Source organism: Gossypium arboreum, chromosome 8 (assembly GCF_025698485.1).
Source record: "Gossypium arboreum isolate Shixiya-1 chromosome 8, ASM2569848v2, whole genome shotgun sequence".
NCBI lineage: Eukaryota > Viridiplantae > Streptophyta > Magnoliopsida > Malvales > Malvaceae > Gossypium > Gossypium arboreum.
In genome coordinates, this window is record NC_069077.1 from 41,488,094 (window position 1) to 41,505,349 (window position 17,256).

At 41.0% G+C, this 17,256-nt stretch overlaps 1 non-coding gene across 1 annotated transcript; it reads left to right on the plus strand.

The window, feature by feature from the left end:
• The first annotated feature begins 11,605 nt into the window (after positions 1-11,605).
• Positions 11,606-11,712, plus strand: LOC128280046 (small nucleolar RNA R71). The gene has a single exon (XR_008270228.1). It is a non-coding gene; the product is annotated as a small nucleolar RNA R71 (small nucleolar RNA).
• Positions 11,713-17,256: the final 5,544 nt, after the last annotated feature.

Genomic DNA, 17,256 nt, shown 5'->3' on the forward strand with positions numbered 1-17,256 from the left:
CCATCCATCCTCTACACTCCACTCCATCTAGCTTTACACTCCATGTGGGGATAAAATCGACCCCCCATCCCTACATTCCAAAATATAGCACCGGATGTGGCACTAAACAATGGTTGCAGCAGAGCTACGAGTACAGTACACTTCCTCCGAATATATCAAACCCACCCCCATGCAACATGTCATGTCATAATATCATACATTTATGCAAGATTGTCATGCTCGAATACAATCATACATATCAGAGGGGTATATCAGTCATTTTACCTCATAAGGGGTATAACAGTCATTTCATCAAATTAGGGCTTAGGTATACATACTGACCCACCAGTAGGTCTACAGTCGTCTCGGGCGACTTGTGCAACCTTAACAGTCAAACAGTGATAATGGGCCCAAAGCCCATAATGTGGCCCATGTGGGTCCACACACCCGTGTGGCCAAATAAGCCCAAAAATGATCTTAGCCATGTAAATTAACAGCCTGGCCCAATAATCTCCACACGTCCATGTGGTTTGTCCGTGGGGCCCACACGGCCCATTTCGGCCTAACGTGACCCAAAACGGCCTAAGCCCGTAAAATCTCTCATGGTGGCCCCTACGATCAAACACCCACGTTTTACGCGTTCGGACTACTACACGAGCAAGCGTACGCTCGTGTAGCGTCAATGGACATACTTTTTTGGCTTTTGCCGATCTACGTCTATAGCGGTGTGATTACACACATATTTATGAGAAGAGCGCAAATCTCCACGTACACCAACATAGGTTCAAACATGACATAATGTCAGTCTTTAATCATTAGGGTTAAACACCCTCTTATTAACATTAAATCCCTAGTATGGTACATGTTACTTACCTTGGTTAAGCAAGTACGGTTTAATCCCTCCTTAAACCAGTAATCACCAAATCCTTTGCACAACCTGTATTGTATCCCAATCTCTTTAACTATCACCATGAATGAAAATAACTAGAACCAAAAGAACAACAACTTACCACCACGTAGAACTCAGAATGGTTGATAGAAGAAATTGGCCTATCTCTACCCAAGAGCCAAAAGTACACAGGATAACAGAGGCAAACGAAATGATTGTACCTTTTTCAGGAGTCAGCAACACATGATGATGTTAGAAGAAAAATCACAACGGTAGAGAGAAAGAAGAGGGAAACATGAGCACTTATCGATTCGTCAAAGAACCTCAACTAGTCAAAAACAAAATAAAAGAGTAAAAGGGGTAAAGTATTCGGCTAACCTACAAACATGGAAGGAGAAAAGAAATGAAAGGCAGAAACAAGGAGGAAGAGTAAATGTATTCGGTTTAAACAATGCGAGAGGGAACACTTGACAAAAGCCGAAGGGACAAAGATGAGGAGAGAAAAGAGGTATTCAGCCACAACAACTAAGATGATGAGAGGGAAGGGCTACAAGAGCAATAGGTTAATGTTTGAGAGAGGAAGAGATAGCGGGCATTCATCCACAGAATAAAATCCAAACGAAAAGTTCCCCAAATGGTCACACTTAGCATTCGGCTACCAAACAATACCACAAAACCAAAGAATGACAATAAGCAAAAAAGGCAAGAACTATCGAAAATGGGGAGCAAAACGTTACAATTTTCGGCACCAAGAGCCTATGACCGAATTGGCATGGTGGAGTTCCCACAATCAGCAAACTACCTCCACACACCTCAACCACCCATAACTCTCTTCTAAATTCTCTCCACAACATCCTCAAACTGATCACCATCTAAAACCCCATTTCTTCTCTTAAATTTCGGCTACACACTCCCCTACACCTTTCAAACACTTCAACCATCCAAGCAACAGATTCTTACTGACATACAACCTCTCACACAGCAACATGCAAAATAAAACACCTCTTGTACACAACACGACCCGAACTCAAGCCTCCTAGTAGCAGTTACACGCCATTATCCTTTGGACCAATGGCCTTTTTATGACTTGATTTTCCCACAATTATTTAAGAACCCACTATCTAGAAGCAAGGGTTTTATTCTAAAAAACTAAGTTTTTTGCAAATTCCAGGCTTGAACCCAAGACTTCTCAGGCACTTCGCAAGACACTTAACCACCGAAGCAGACATGTAATTGCGTTACACAACTTACAGAAAATATGTACCTATACTTTGGGGTGTTACAACTCTACCCCTTAAAAGAAAATTTTGGCTTTGAAATTTACCTGGCCAAAATAGATGAGGGTATTGTTGTCGTATCGCCTCTTCGGGTTCCTACGTGGCTTCCTCAAAACTATGATTACGCCATAGTACCTTAACTAGTGGGACAGACTTCCTCCGTAGAACCTTCATATCACAGTCTAAAATCTGAATCGGTTCTTCCTCCAAGGTCAGATCTGGCCTAACCTCAATCTCCTCAGTCGAGACGATATGCGCAGGATTAGAGTGATATCGCCTCAACATAGAGATGTGGAACACATCATGAATCCGGTCCAAATCTGGAGGAAAATCAAGTTGATAGGCAACCGATCGGACACGCTTTAATATGAGGTAAGGCCCAATGAACCTAGGGCTAAACTTGCCCTACCGTCCCAACCTCAATACCTTCTTCCATGGCGAGACTTTGAGAAAAACGAAGTCCCCCACAGAATACTCAATCTCCTTACACTACAAATTCGCATATGACTTCTGTCTGTCAGATACCTCATTCAGTCGATCCCGAATTAGTTTAACTTTGTCCTCGTTATCAGAAATTAATTCAGGGCCTAGAACATGCCGCTCGCCCAACTCAGTCTAACACGAAGGAGTACGATACCTATGACCATATAGTGCCTCATTAGGTGCCATCTGTATGCTAGACTGGTAGCTATTGTTATATGCAAACTCTGCTAATGGCAAGTAGTCCTCCCAACTACCTCAGAACTCTATCACACAACCCCTTAACATGTCCTCTAGTATCTGAATCACCCTCTCTAACTAACTATCTGACCGAGGGAGGAATGCCGTACTGAAGTCCAACCTTGTACCCAAAACTTCATGTAACTTCTTCCAGAACTGAGATGTGAAACAAGGATTTCTATTAGATATTATGGAAACCGGTACCCCATGCAGTCGCACTATCACAGATACATATAGTTTAGCCAGTTTCTGTAGCGAGTATTTAGTATGAACCGGTATGAAATGGGCACACTTGGTCAATTGATCCACGATGACCCATACTGAATCCTTCTTAGTAGGCGTTAAAGGCAGCCCACTAACAAAGTCCATAGTTACTCTCTCCCACTTCCACAGCGGAATCTTAACTGGCTGAAGCAACCCTCAAGGTAACTAGTGTTTAGCCTTAACCTGTTGACAAGTAAGGCATTTACCCATGAAGTCGGTAACTTCCCGTTTAAGACCTGGCCACCAATATAACTCACAAAGGTCCCGGTACATCATATTCTCACTAGGATGCATAGCATAGGGACTACTATGCACCTCTTGCAGTATAGACTGCCTCAAATCAACATCTTTCAGTACAGACTCTCCCACGAAAACAATACCACTTCGCTATTCAGTCCAAAATCTAAAGTTTACCCACTCTCTAACTGTCAGAATCGAAGACCCAGTGACTCATCCTCCATCTTTTTACCCTTAATCTGTTCAATCCAGGTTGGTTTAACCTGAAGTTCAGCCAGCAGACTACTATCATCGAATAAGCTGAGACGAGCAAACATTGCCCTCAGATCAGTCACAGCCCTATGGCTCAGCGCGTCAGCCACCATATTGGCCTTACCTGAATGGTATTCAATCGAAAAATCATAATCCTTAAGCAGCTCAATCCATCTACGTTGCCTAAGATTTATCTCTTTCTGAGTGAGAAGATACTTGAGGCTCTTGTGATCCATGTAAATGATACACTTCTCACCGTACAAGTAATGCCTACAAATTTTCAGTGCAAATACCACTTCAGCCAACTCCAATTCATGTGTCAGATAGTTCACCTCATGCGTCTTAAGCTGGCAAGATGCATATGCCACTACTTTACCCTCTTGCATCAACACACATCCTAAACCGACATGTGATGCATCGCTATAGACAGTGAATTCTTTCCCAGACTCTGGCTGTCTTAAGATAGGGCCTCAACCAGAACCTTTTTAAGTTTCTCAAAACTCTCTTGCTATTTATCAGTCCAGTTAAATGGCACCCCTTTACACAACAACTTAGTCAGAGGTGTAGCTATCAACGAAATCCCTTCCACAAACGTCTATACTACCCTGCCAGACCCAAAAAACTTCGAATCTCAGGTACTAACTTAGGCTACTTCCAATCTAGAACAACTTCAATTTTTTGAGGATCAACCCTAATCCCTTCAGCAGATACCACATGACCCAAAAAAGTTAACTCTTCTAGCTAGAATTCACACTTGCTGAATTTAGCGTACAATTATTTTTCCCTCAGAATTTGTAGAACCACTCAGAGATGTACATCATGCTCATCTTCAGTTCTTGAATACACCAAAATGTCATCTATAAACACCACAACGAATTGATCCAGGTAAGGCTGAAACAGTCGGTTCATCCAATCCATAAAAGCTATTGGTGCATTCGTCAGTCCAAACGACATCACTAGGATCTCGTAATGACCATAACGAGTCCTAAACGCTGTTTTATAAATATCAGTCTCCTTGACCCTAAGTTGATGGTACCAAGATCGAAGATCTATCTTAGAGAAAACTGAAGCTCCACGAAACTGATCGAATAGATCATCAATCCTCGGTAGAAGGTACTTATTCTTAACAATCAATTTATTCAGTTTTCTGTAGTCGATGCACATTCGCTTGGATCCATCCTTCTTTTTCACAAATAAAACCAGTACTCCCAATAGAGACGCACTAGGGCGGATGAACTGTCGGTCCAATAACTCTTGAATATGAGATTTAAGCTCCACAAGCTCCTTCAGTGCCACTCGATAAGGGACGATGGACACCAGAGCTGTATCAAGCAGGAGCTCAATCCCAAACTCGACTTCACAATTTGGAGGTAACCCAGGTAGCTCATCGGGAAAAACATCCCAGAAATCCTTAATTGTTCAGATCTTTTCAATTGAAGAAACCTTAGAATCTGAAACACCAATTAGGCTAGATACGCCTCACAACCCTTACGAACTAATTTCTCGGCTGTCAGTGTAGAAATCACATTTGATAGATAATTCCGATGCTCCCCAATTACAACTACCTCATCACCCTCTGCAGTTTTCAATACCACCCACTTAGCAGCACAATCCAAATTCACTTGATGCTTAACCAGCCAGTCCATGCCCAGCATCAAATCAAATTCTCCAAAAGGGAGTTCCATTAAATCTGCCAAAAAGATCATTCCTTGAACCTCCAAAGGTACATCCTTAAATAGTTTATTCACTCTTACCAACTGCCCTAATGGACTTAACATAGTAACCTCACTCACAGTGTATCCAACCATTATACCTAAAGTCTCAGACACAGTGCATGCTATATAAGAATGCGTAAACCCAACATCAATCAATGCAGTATAATATAAAATATGGATAAAGAACGTACCCATAATAACATCTAGGGCGTCTCTGTCCTCTCAGTGACGTGCAGCATAAACCAGTGCCAGCTGCCTTGCCTCAATATGACCAGCACCTCTACCTCGACGACCACAGATAATACCATTCCCACCTCTGGCCTGACCACGGCCTCTCGGTGGCTAACCAGTACCCATACCAGTAGCTTGTATCTAATCAAGCCTCCGTGGACAATCTCTGATACGGTGCTCTATAGATCCGCACCTCAAACATGTCCCAATCCTTTTCCAGTACAAACCCTGATGGCGTCTCACACAATCTGCACAGGGCTGCAGTCCAGTAACAATAACAGAGGGCCCAACTCTGATCGGCCCATCAACTTTGTCCTTTTTCTTAGGCCTCAAAAATGAACTAGAGCGCTCCGAATCCCTCTTGTTCCTATTCTGGCACTCAGCGCGCTTCACATCCTCGGTGATCTTTGCCTTATCCACCAAAATAGCAAAATCTCTCTCCCTCTGTGGAGCTATCAGAATCCTTAAACTATCTCTGAGACTATCCTCGAACCGAACATATCACTCGTATTCAGTTGCCACCATCCCACGTGTATAGCAGCTAAGTCGTAAAACCTCAGACTCATATTCAGCTACTGATTTAACTCCGGGCATCCACATAACTAGCGCCCACATATTTTCCTTTGGAATGCAGTTTTGAAAAATTCCCATGTCAACCGGTCGGGCTGAGTGCCCCCTTTCACTGTAAGCCACCACTGATAGGCTTCATATCGTAGCAACGACACTGTACCTTTTCATTTTTGCTCTGGGTGCAGTCGAGGTCATCCATGATCCTCCTTGTGGCTTCAACCAATACTGAGCCACATTAGGGGCAACTCCAGCAATACACCTAAAAATCTCAGCCCCATTAGACCTAAGTCATTCCGTCACCGACCCATGGCTAATAGTACCAGTATTAGGCCCAGCGACCCTATCCAGAATTCGTAACATAACTTGGGCTAATACGTCATCCCCAGCTCCACAATAGTGTGACCCAGTCTCAGTTATAGGTGAAGCCGATGCCTCTCTAGCTTCATTGTTAGGCATATGACTCGACGCTGATGACCTAGCCCGAGCACCTTCACGGCCTCCGTCGCGACCTCTTGTACCCTTTCCACCAGTAGCTCTTGTACTCATATCGATTTACATATTACCTGAATTATTAATCTTATGCATCAGTTTACATTTTCAGTGCCTATTACAGGATATGTTATGGAAATTATTATTAATAATTCAGAGTTTTGTTCCGCAGATTGCAGTCTTTCTACTGTTTTAGGTTACCCTAAACAAAGTATTTCAGTACAGGCTATTGCCTACAGTAGTCTCAATATTTCAATTTAAGCAGACAGTAATTTCAGAGAACTTACAGAATTGGTGCCGGAGACCTGGTGTACCACACATTCAGTAAAACATTTTCAAGTATTTCAAATTACTTAAAACAATTCTTTTTTAAAATTCCAAGTTTTAAAAGAAACCAAAATCCATAGCAAGTTTTACAACCTGGATCTGATACCACTAAATGTAACACCCCAAACCCGGCCTAGACGCTATGGCCGAATCTGCAATGTCACATTGAAGTGTATTTCGAAGAACATAGTCTTATACTAAAAACCTCGTTGCAATTTTTATGAAAAAATTAGAATATCTTGCTCATTGTTAAACTCTAATTGATTTAGCACAATGTTAATTATATTAGATTATTATTTCATTTAAAAAAAAAACAATGATTGTTGCGAAAGCTTTTTAAAATGTGTTGCAAAAACATGGAGTTTAGAAATGCTTTTATCTTTTTAAAAAACCACGGCCTACTCCTAACAGATATGATCCAAAGTATATAAATCCCAAAATCAAATTAAAAACTTTAAAAGGCCTTATTACAAACAAAAACCCAAATTAAATTACTTATAGATTAAAAGGAAGCAAAAACAGTTGTGTAGCCACCATCGAGTCTCTCGCAGCACCTATCCGCTTAAAGATTACCTACATAGAAAAGCAGAAGGGTGAGTTTAAGTAAACTCACTGTGTAATCCCTTTAACAACAATCAGTCAAACAATAGGCAAATACAGTTTGGGCCTAAGCCCGTTTTCAGTGACAGTCCAGTATCAGTTAGGGCCATAGCCCATTTCAGTATCAATATCAGTGTAGGCCTTAGCCCATTCCAGTAACAGTAACAGAAATGCAATCAGAAATCCTACCCATCCATCCTCTACACTCCACTCCGTCCAACCCTACACTCTATGTGGGGATAAAATCAACCCACCCATCCCTACACTACAAAATATAACACCAGATGTGGCACTAAACAATGGTTGCAGCAGAGCTGTAGTATAGTACACTTCCTCCGAATATATCAAACCCACCTCCATGAAACATGTCATGTCATAATATCATACGTGTATGCAAGATTGTCATTCTTGAATACAGTTATACATATCATAGGGGTATATCAGCCATTTTACCTCATAGGGGTATAACAGTCATTTCATCAAATTAGAGCTTAGGTATACTTACCGACCCACCAGTAGGTCCACATTTAGCCCAAGCAACCTATACAACTTTAACAGATAAACAGTGATAATGGGCCTAAAGCCCGTAATGCTGCCCATGTGGGCCTACATGCCCATGTGGCCCAATAAGCCCAAAAATGACCTTGGTCGTGTGAACTAAACAACCTGGCCCAAAAATCCCCACATGTCCGTATGGTTTACCCGTGGGTGGCACACGAGCCAGTGTAGCCTACACAGCCCATTTCAACATAACGTGACCCAAAACGGCGTAAGCCCATGGAATTGCTTATGGTAGCCTCTACAATCAAACGCCCACATTTTACACGTTCGGACTGCCACATGAGCAGTGTGATTACACACATGTTTATGAGAAGAGTGCAAATCTCCACATACACCAACCTAAATTCAAACATGACCCAATGTTAGTCCTTTAATTGTTAGGGTTAAACACCCTCTTATTAACACTTAATCCCCAATATGGTACATGTTACTTACCTTTGTTAAGCAAGTACGATTTAATCCCTTCTTAAACCAGTGATCACAAAATCCTTTGCACAACCTGCATTGTATCCTAATCTCTTTAACTATCATTATGAACGGAAATAACTAGAACCAAAAAAACAACAACTTATCACCACGTAGAACTAAGAATGGTTGATAGAAGAAATTGACCTGTCTTCACCCAAGAGCCAAAAGTACAGAGGATAACAGAGGCAAACGGAATGATTCTACCTTTTTCAAGAGTCAGCAACACAGGATGATGTAAGAAAAAAGATCACAACGATAGAGAGAAACAAAAGGGAAACATGAGCACTTACTGATTTGTCAGAGAACCTCAACTAGCTCAAAACAAAAAAAAAACTAAATGGGGTGAAGTATTCGGCTAACCCACAGACATGGAAGGAGAAAAGAACTGAAAGGCAGAAATGAGGGGGGAAGAGTAGATGTATTTGGTTTAAACAATATGAGAAGGAACATTTGACAAAAGCCGAAGAAAAAAAGATGAGGAGAGAAAAGGGGTATTTGGCCACAACAACTAAGATGATGAGAAGGAAGGGCAATAAGAGCAATAGGTCAATGTTTGAGAGGGGAAAAGATAGAGGACAATCGGCCAAAGAACAAAATCCAAATGACAAGTTCCCCAAATGGTCACACTTAGCATTTGGCTACCAAACAATACCACAAAACTAAAGAAGGACAAGAAGCAAAAGAAGTAAGAACTACCGAAAATTGGGAGCAAAACCTTACAATTTTCGGTACCAAGAGCCTATGACCGAATTGGCATAATGGAGTTCCCACAATCAGCAAACTACCTCCACACACCTCAACCACCCATAACTCTCTCCTAAAATCTCTCCAAAACACCCTCAACTGATTACCATCCAAAACCCCTTTTCTTCTCCTAAATTTCGGCTACATACTCCCCTACACTTCAACCGTCTAAGCAACAGAGTTCTACTGAGACACAACCTCTCACACGGCAACATGCAAAATAAAACACCCCTTGCACGCAACACGACTCGAACTCAAGCCTCCTAGTAGCAGTCACACGCCAGTATCCCTTGGACCAACGGCATTTTTATGACTTGATTTTCCCACAATTATTTAAGAACCCACTATTTAAAAGCAAGGCTTTTATTCTAAAAAACAAAGCTTTTTGCAACTGCCAAGGCTTGAACCCAAGACTTCTCAGGCACTTCCCAAGACACTTAACCACTGAAGTAGACATGCAATTGCATTACACAACATATAGAAAATAAGTACCTATATTTTGGGGCATTACACTAAGGCTTTCTCTAATGGATCTTCTTCAAAATTGCTTTCTTTAGAAATAAAAGTTTCTATCTCTTCCATAACTGAACAATCTTTTGCCAGATCGGGAAATTTCATTTCTTGAAGAATGTTAAAAGTTACCTAATTGCCTTGACCTCGCATGGTGAGTTCGCCTTTCTACACATCAATTAATGTTCTTTCCGTGGCTAGGAAAGGTCTCCCAAGGACAATTGCCACTTCCTTATTTATTTCAAAATCTAAAATAATGAAATCAGCAGAAAAAATAAATTTATCAGCTCTTACCAAAACATCCTCGATCATTCCTTCGGGGTACACTAAAGATCAATCTGCTAGCTAAAGCATCACAGTTGTAGGTCTTACTTCTCCTATCCCTAGCATATTGAAAATAGACTAAGGCATCAAGTTGATACTTGCTCCTAAGTTACACAAACCTTTACCATAGTAAGATTCACCAATGTTACAGGGTATCGTAAAGCTTCATGGATCCTTCAATTTCGGTGGCAGCTTGTTCTGCAAGAATGTACTGCACTCCTTTGTCAAGGCGACAGTCTCATACTCACTCAGTCATTTCTTCTTGGATAGTACATCCTTCATAAACTTCACATAATTCGACATTTGTTCTAAAGCCTCCACCAACGGAATATTGATGTGTAACTACTTCAGAACATCCAAAAACTTCTTGATTATGCATGTTACATTCGTATTGATCTTGGTTGATCTTATGTAGATAGGGGTATGTTTCTACTTGTGTTGCTGCAATTTTTACGGATATGGAGGTGATGAAACTTTCGGTTGAACCGAGCAACTTTTTTGAATAGGTAAATCTGCATCTAAAGTAGATGTTAAAGTATCTGAATTCACTAAGTTAGGATTTACCTTGTCAGTCTTTGCAGATTTTGATTCCTCTGGTGTAGGAATTTCAATAGCTGGTTGATTCTTCTCAATGGGCTTATCTTCTACCTCAATCAATTAGGGTTTCAGAATTTTACCACTTCGCAATGCCACTGCCTTGATATGTTCTTTACCCAAGTTTCTTGGATTCTTAGTATCACTTGGAAGGGTTCCTTGCGGTCTATTACGAAGCTCTATAGCTAACTAGCCCATTTGGTTTTCCAAATTTTTCAGTGTTGCTGCTTGGCTTTGGATCAAAGTGTTATTCTTTGCCATATATTCTTTCAACAAGTTCTCCAAACTATTTGATGCCTCATCTTATGGTGGTTTTGGAGCTTGTTGATTAAACCCTTGAGATTGGATGAGTCTATGCAGCATAAAGTTGTTGTTTGGTCTATTTCCTTGGTTGCTCTAAGAAAAGTTGGGGTGATTACGCCATGAAGGATATAGAAGTTGGTATTTTAGTGCTGGTTCCCTACATAGTACACTGACTCGGGATTCAATGGGCAATTCTTGAATGAATGACCTTCCCCACAGTACACATAGGAAACTACTTAAAATGGAGTTGGTAATTGAGCTGCAAAATTATTAACACTATTAGAGGTAAACTACTTTAACATAGAGGAAATAGACGATACCGTAGCTGATAAGGACATCAGAGCATCAACTTCATGAACTCCGGCTATACGTCTTCCTGAAGCTATTTAATTTTTGGCCATTGATAGTTTTTGCTCGCGATCACCTCGATGATCTCATAATCCTCATTATAAGACTTAGACAAAATTGCACCATTCGCAGAAGCACCTACCATCAATCTTGTATGCACATTGAGACCATTATAGAATGCCTCGAACTGGATACAATAAGGAATCCCATGATGAGGACACTTATGAAGTAACTCTTTGAATCTATCCCAAGCCTCATACAAAGACTCGTCATCCAATTGTCGAAAAGTTGTGATCTCGTTCCTCAACTTAGTGTTCTTGCTAGGCAGGAAATACTTAACCAAAAATTTCTCTTCTAATTCTTGCCATGTAGATATGGAACTTGGTGGCAATGAATTGAGCCATGTTCGTGCTCGATCTCGTAACGAGTACGGAAACAACTTCAACCTTAGTGCGTCTTCAGTCACATCGGCTATCTTGAATGAGTCACTCACCTCTATAAACAACCGAAGGTGGAGATGTGGATCTTCCATGGGCATACCACTGAATTGGCCCATCGTTTGTAGCATTTGAAGCATCACTGGTTTCAATTCGAATTAGGTTGCCTCAATATCTGTAACACCCCAAACCCGACCTGGACGTTATGTCCGAATCTGGTGTGTCACATTGAAGTGTTTTAGCGAAAACCTTATTTTCATTGAAAACCCTTCTTAAAATGAGAAACCTTAATTAACTAAAAAAAACCTTTCAGTTACGAAAGCCTTGTTTAAAAAATTTTATTTTTTTAAAAGAAAAATGAGTTTCGAAAACATAGGAAACATACTATAATTTAAGAAATCCATGTTCAACTTCTCGTAAAAAATAATAATAATAATTCAAGTAATAATAACATAATGAAAACCTTATTACAATCGATCCGAACACACTTAAAAGAAATAAAACTTAAATGCTTAAAAACCAAGTCCAATTATCTTGCTAGCCACCACCAAGAGTCCCTCCAAACATCTAACCTTCTACTGAGCATCACCTAAAAATAAAATAAAAGAGGGGGTGAGTTTTCGCAAATTCAGTGTGTACAACCCTGGATGAAAAACAAGCACTCAAAGAGAAATCATCAAACATGCAATGCAATCCCGTCCAAATTATCCATCCGCTACACACTAGCTCCATCCCCTATCACACCATGTGAGGTTATAAATATCGACCCACCCAGCCCACACACCAATGGTAGCCCGGTTGCGGAACTACCTTCATTTACATATTGGGCTTTAAAAGCCGTTGGTGGATCCACGATTGTCAGGCAACCATGCGATCCTCATATACTTCCTCCGTTCCATAGTTCCCACCCCATATGCAACCTAAGCAGAATATCATATGTATACATGTCACATCAATAAAACTTACATTCAACACTTAGGGGTATTTTGGTCATTTTCGCCCTTAGGGGCATTTCAATAATTTTCCCTTAATGACGGTTTTCACTTACCTTGGCCCATAAACAAGTCTCGTGAGCTAAGTTGAACAAATACTATGCACTAGGTAGGATTTCAGAGAAGAGGAGGTAGGTCATTAAGACCGCTTAAGTACCAAGCTCTCCCTAGATCTAATCCTAGACATGCATATACCCGTTGCCACACCTTAATCCTATAACTTGTTCACGGTCGCAATATATTAATTAAGTCTTATGTAGTTATCATATACTAGGCTCAAAACCCCTTACAAAGTCCCAAACAAATTCACATACCTGTATCTGACCCATTAAGCCCATTCATATTCATATGGCCCATTACGCCCAAATCACCTGTATATGGCCTATTAGGCCCAAATCACATTTATATGGCCCGTTAGGCCCAGTCATATTCATATTCATGCTCACATACAAATTCCTATCACATAGCATCAATATTCAGTTTTTGCCCATTATGGGCCCAACAGCCAATCGGGCCCACTTAGCCCATTCTGACCCGTATGGCTAAATCACAACCCAAGCCCACGAAATTGCTCTGGGTCTTAGGCAACCTATTGGTCTCCCCCTTATGAATGTTCATGTACTCGCAAGACTATCGTAGCCAAACTTTTAGCTTTTCGGCATTACGACTTTTTGGCTTTTGCCGATCTACTTGTGTGTGCAGTGTATGTACACACCTGGTAGGCAAGCGTGCTGTGATTTCCTTAGCATAAACCTACAATCGATATCACTCAAAGATTAATCTCACATACTTATTGAGTACTTTACCAAAAGCCAGAATCTCACTTTAACCTTACCTTGCGTGATAAGTATAATAGCCCCTTTACTAACCACAATCAACACCTAGATCTACACCAATTGTAACTATTAAAACCAGAACAATAGGTGACTCATATCCAACAAAAGTCCCCTTACCTTACTATGGCTCTTCGGCCAACCTTAGCCAATGGATGAGGAATACTTACCAAAACTACAGCACCTAAAGGGCAATTCAGCAATGTGCTAAGATCTGAGATCCTATACTAATTCCCTACCATAGTTGATTAGAAAGAGTGAGGGAAAATATTCGATACTTAGCAAAGAAACTGATTAGGAGAACAACACTTACACTAGATTTAACCGAAGTAGAAGGAGTAGTGATTGCACCAAGGGTATTCGGCCAAAGAGGTTCGGCCCTTTAGGATTTTGTATGGCAAAAAAGGGTTATTAGGCTCCAAGGAAAAAGAAAGAAAAGTCAGCAATGAGGTAGAGGAAGAATAGAATTCGGCACAAGGAACGAGAAAAACAAAAGAAAAGCAGAGGGTTTTCAACTTTTAGAGAAAAGAGTTTCTGGTAACAGGGTGAAGGAAATTCGGTCATTAGCTTCATACCCTAGCATTTGGCACCTATTTATAAGCCTTATAGCTGAATTTTCCCATGCCCAATTCCCCATTCGACTCCATCACTTCTCCCTTCTCATCTCCTCGTTTTTCTCCCTGATAACCCCTTGATCCTTTCATTAATTTTCTCTCCTGAACACTTCCCTTGGAGTCCACTTTCACGCAACTCTCATCCTTCTAGAAGGTCAAAATTAAACTTCTAAAAACACTAAGCTAGGATTCGAACCTTGGACCTCCTTGTAAGCTATTAATGCCACCTCCCTACACTCTAAGTGGCGTCACTTAGCCACTGTTCTACTAGGCTCTTTGCTGCTATTTTCCCCTATCTTTATTTAAAAGCCCAACTACTTGCCAACCCTGATTCTTTTAATAATTAACTTATAATTTCTTCTACCCCTTAATTCGAACTCAAACCTTGACCAAGACCTACCTTTGCGTAATTAGCACTTAACCGGGATTATTAAGCAAAAAAAGAAAAATTCAAGATTTAGGGATTTTTGGGGCATTACAACTCTACCCCCTAAAAGAAATTTCGTCCTCCAAATTTCCAACTACTAACACAGACTACCACACCACACTTCCGCTGCGCACTCTAATTCCAACTTAGGTAAATAGCACACTATGGGTAAGTACGAACAATTATTTACCTCTAGAGCATCTCCATCATCTTGACGACGTGCTGCATAGACCAAAGCTGGCTGTCTCACCTCAGCATGATTAGCGCCTCTGTTTGGTGCTCTATGACCCAAACTGTTTCCACCCCTGGCCTGATCACGGCCTCTCAGGGGTAGCCGACCACCCTTCGGTGGTTGTACACCACCTCGGTCCACGACCGGCACCTGAGCTGACATTCTAGGGCAATTTTTGATCCTATACTCCATAGATCCACAAGATAGACAAGCTCCCATCCTCTTCCAACACTCGCCTACATGACCTTTCCCACAATCAGCACAAAGTGGCACCCCTGGATTAACAACAGGGGGCCCTACTCTATCTGGCCCATTAACTCTGGCCTTAGCCCTAGGCATATGTCCTACACTAGGAGTTTCACCTCCCTCTTATTCCTACCCTTTCTTTCTTCCAATTTAAGCACTCAGTGCGCTTTACCTCCTCTGCTATCTTTGCCTTCTCCACCAACCCCGAGAAAACTTGCTCCCTTTGTAGAGCTATTAGTACCTTGAGGCTATCTCTATGTCCATCCTTAAACCTCATGCAATGCTCATACTCCGTTGCCACTGTTACTTTCGTATACCTACTAAGGCGTAAAAACTCCGCCTCATACTCTGCCTCTAATTTGTTCCCTTCGGTCAAATTCAGAAACTCCTTCCTTCTAGCATCAACATAGCTTGCACCCACATACTTCCATTGGAATGCAGCTTTGAAAAACTTTCAAGTGACCCGCTCCGGTTGGGTGCCTTCTTTCACTGTCAACCACCACTGGTAAGCTTCTTCCCTAAGCAGTGACACTACTCCTTTCAACTTTTGCTCAAGTGAGCAGTCCAGGTCCTCCATTATCCTTTCAGTGAACTCTAACCAATATTCTGCCACATTAGGAGCCACGCCAGCCACGCCCTTAAAGATCTCAGCACCGTTCAAATGAAGTTGCTCCGGAATGGACCCCCCGATTTTCGCTACCATTATTTGTCCAAGCGATCCTTTCCAAAATTCTCAGCATTACTTGCGAGAATGCATCTTCTCCCGCTGCCCAATCATACGGTCTATTCCTAACCACAGGTGAGGTCGGAGCCTCTTCTACTCCAACATTGGGCATGGCCCGATGCCGACGATTCAGCCCTAAAACTTTCGCGGCCTAAGCCACGGCCCCTTGCACATTTTCTAGCACTCATCGTCGATTCGTGTAATATCTGGATTAGATATTTTATTAAGTCTTAGTTAGTTTCAATAATTAACTTGATGTTTTATGGAAGTAATTAAAGAGAAGATTGTTTTTGAAAATCCTCTACAATTTCATGTTCCTGCTGGCTTTGGTTCCATTCTAACAAAATCATCTAGAGTAGCCCTCTAACTGTTTACTGTATAATAAATTAAACAAATTTAAGAGTAAAATTACTTACTTGGTTCGACGTCGGAGACTCGGTGTGCCACTCAGCAAGACTTCCCTTTTTCCAAAACATTGTGATCTAATCAAAAATATTTTTTTTAAAACACAAAAAGAAACCAAGTAATAAGGCCCAATTCACTACCCAAGTTTTGCAACCTGGACTCTGATACCACTAAATGTAACACCCCAAACCCGGCCCAGATGCCATGGCCAAATTTGGTGTGTCACATTGAAGTGTTTTTGTAACAGCCCTCACCCGTATCCAACGCCAGGACTGGGTTCGAGGTGTTACCAGACTTAAACATTTACACCATGCAAAATCGGGCCACAAAATTTTTTTCCAAAATTAAAACATCTTAAACACATACATATCGTCCCTTATATAGGCCTTTGAAGCCTATAACACACATGTTATAAAACTAGGTCCCTATACATGCCACTCACTTGATAATTCTAGCATATGTGTTTATACTCTCAAGGTGTTGGCTTGACAGTGTGATGCTGCCTCCGACGATCTCCAACCCTGAGCTAACCTGACAACACTAAAAGAAATGAAAAAGAGGGGGTAAGCTTTACGCTTAGTAAGCTCACATGAAAATAATAAGTAATTTACTAACATGTTTTTCATTGTAAAACTAACCCAATTGTACATTTACACATGTTCTGGTTAAGCTACTTTCTTGAGTTCCAGTCACTAAATCATTTACATTTGGAGTTACAAAACTCCAAATTAAGTTCTGTAAATTTCCCAAGAAACTAGACGCATATATATTTCCACCACAAAATTTTAAGAATTTTTGGTCCATCCAATAAGTACAGTTTATTATTCAAATTCTCCCCTGTTTCGCAATTAGATAGCTTCAACCTTTCTTCACTAAAATTTATTTATCTCATAGTACGAGACTCAGATAATCTTTCTCATTAAGGATTCTAACCGTATAAATTA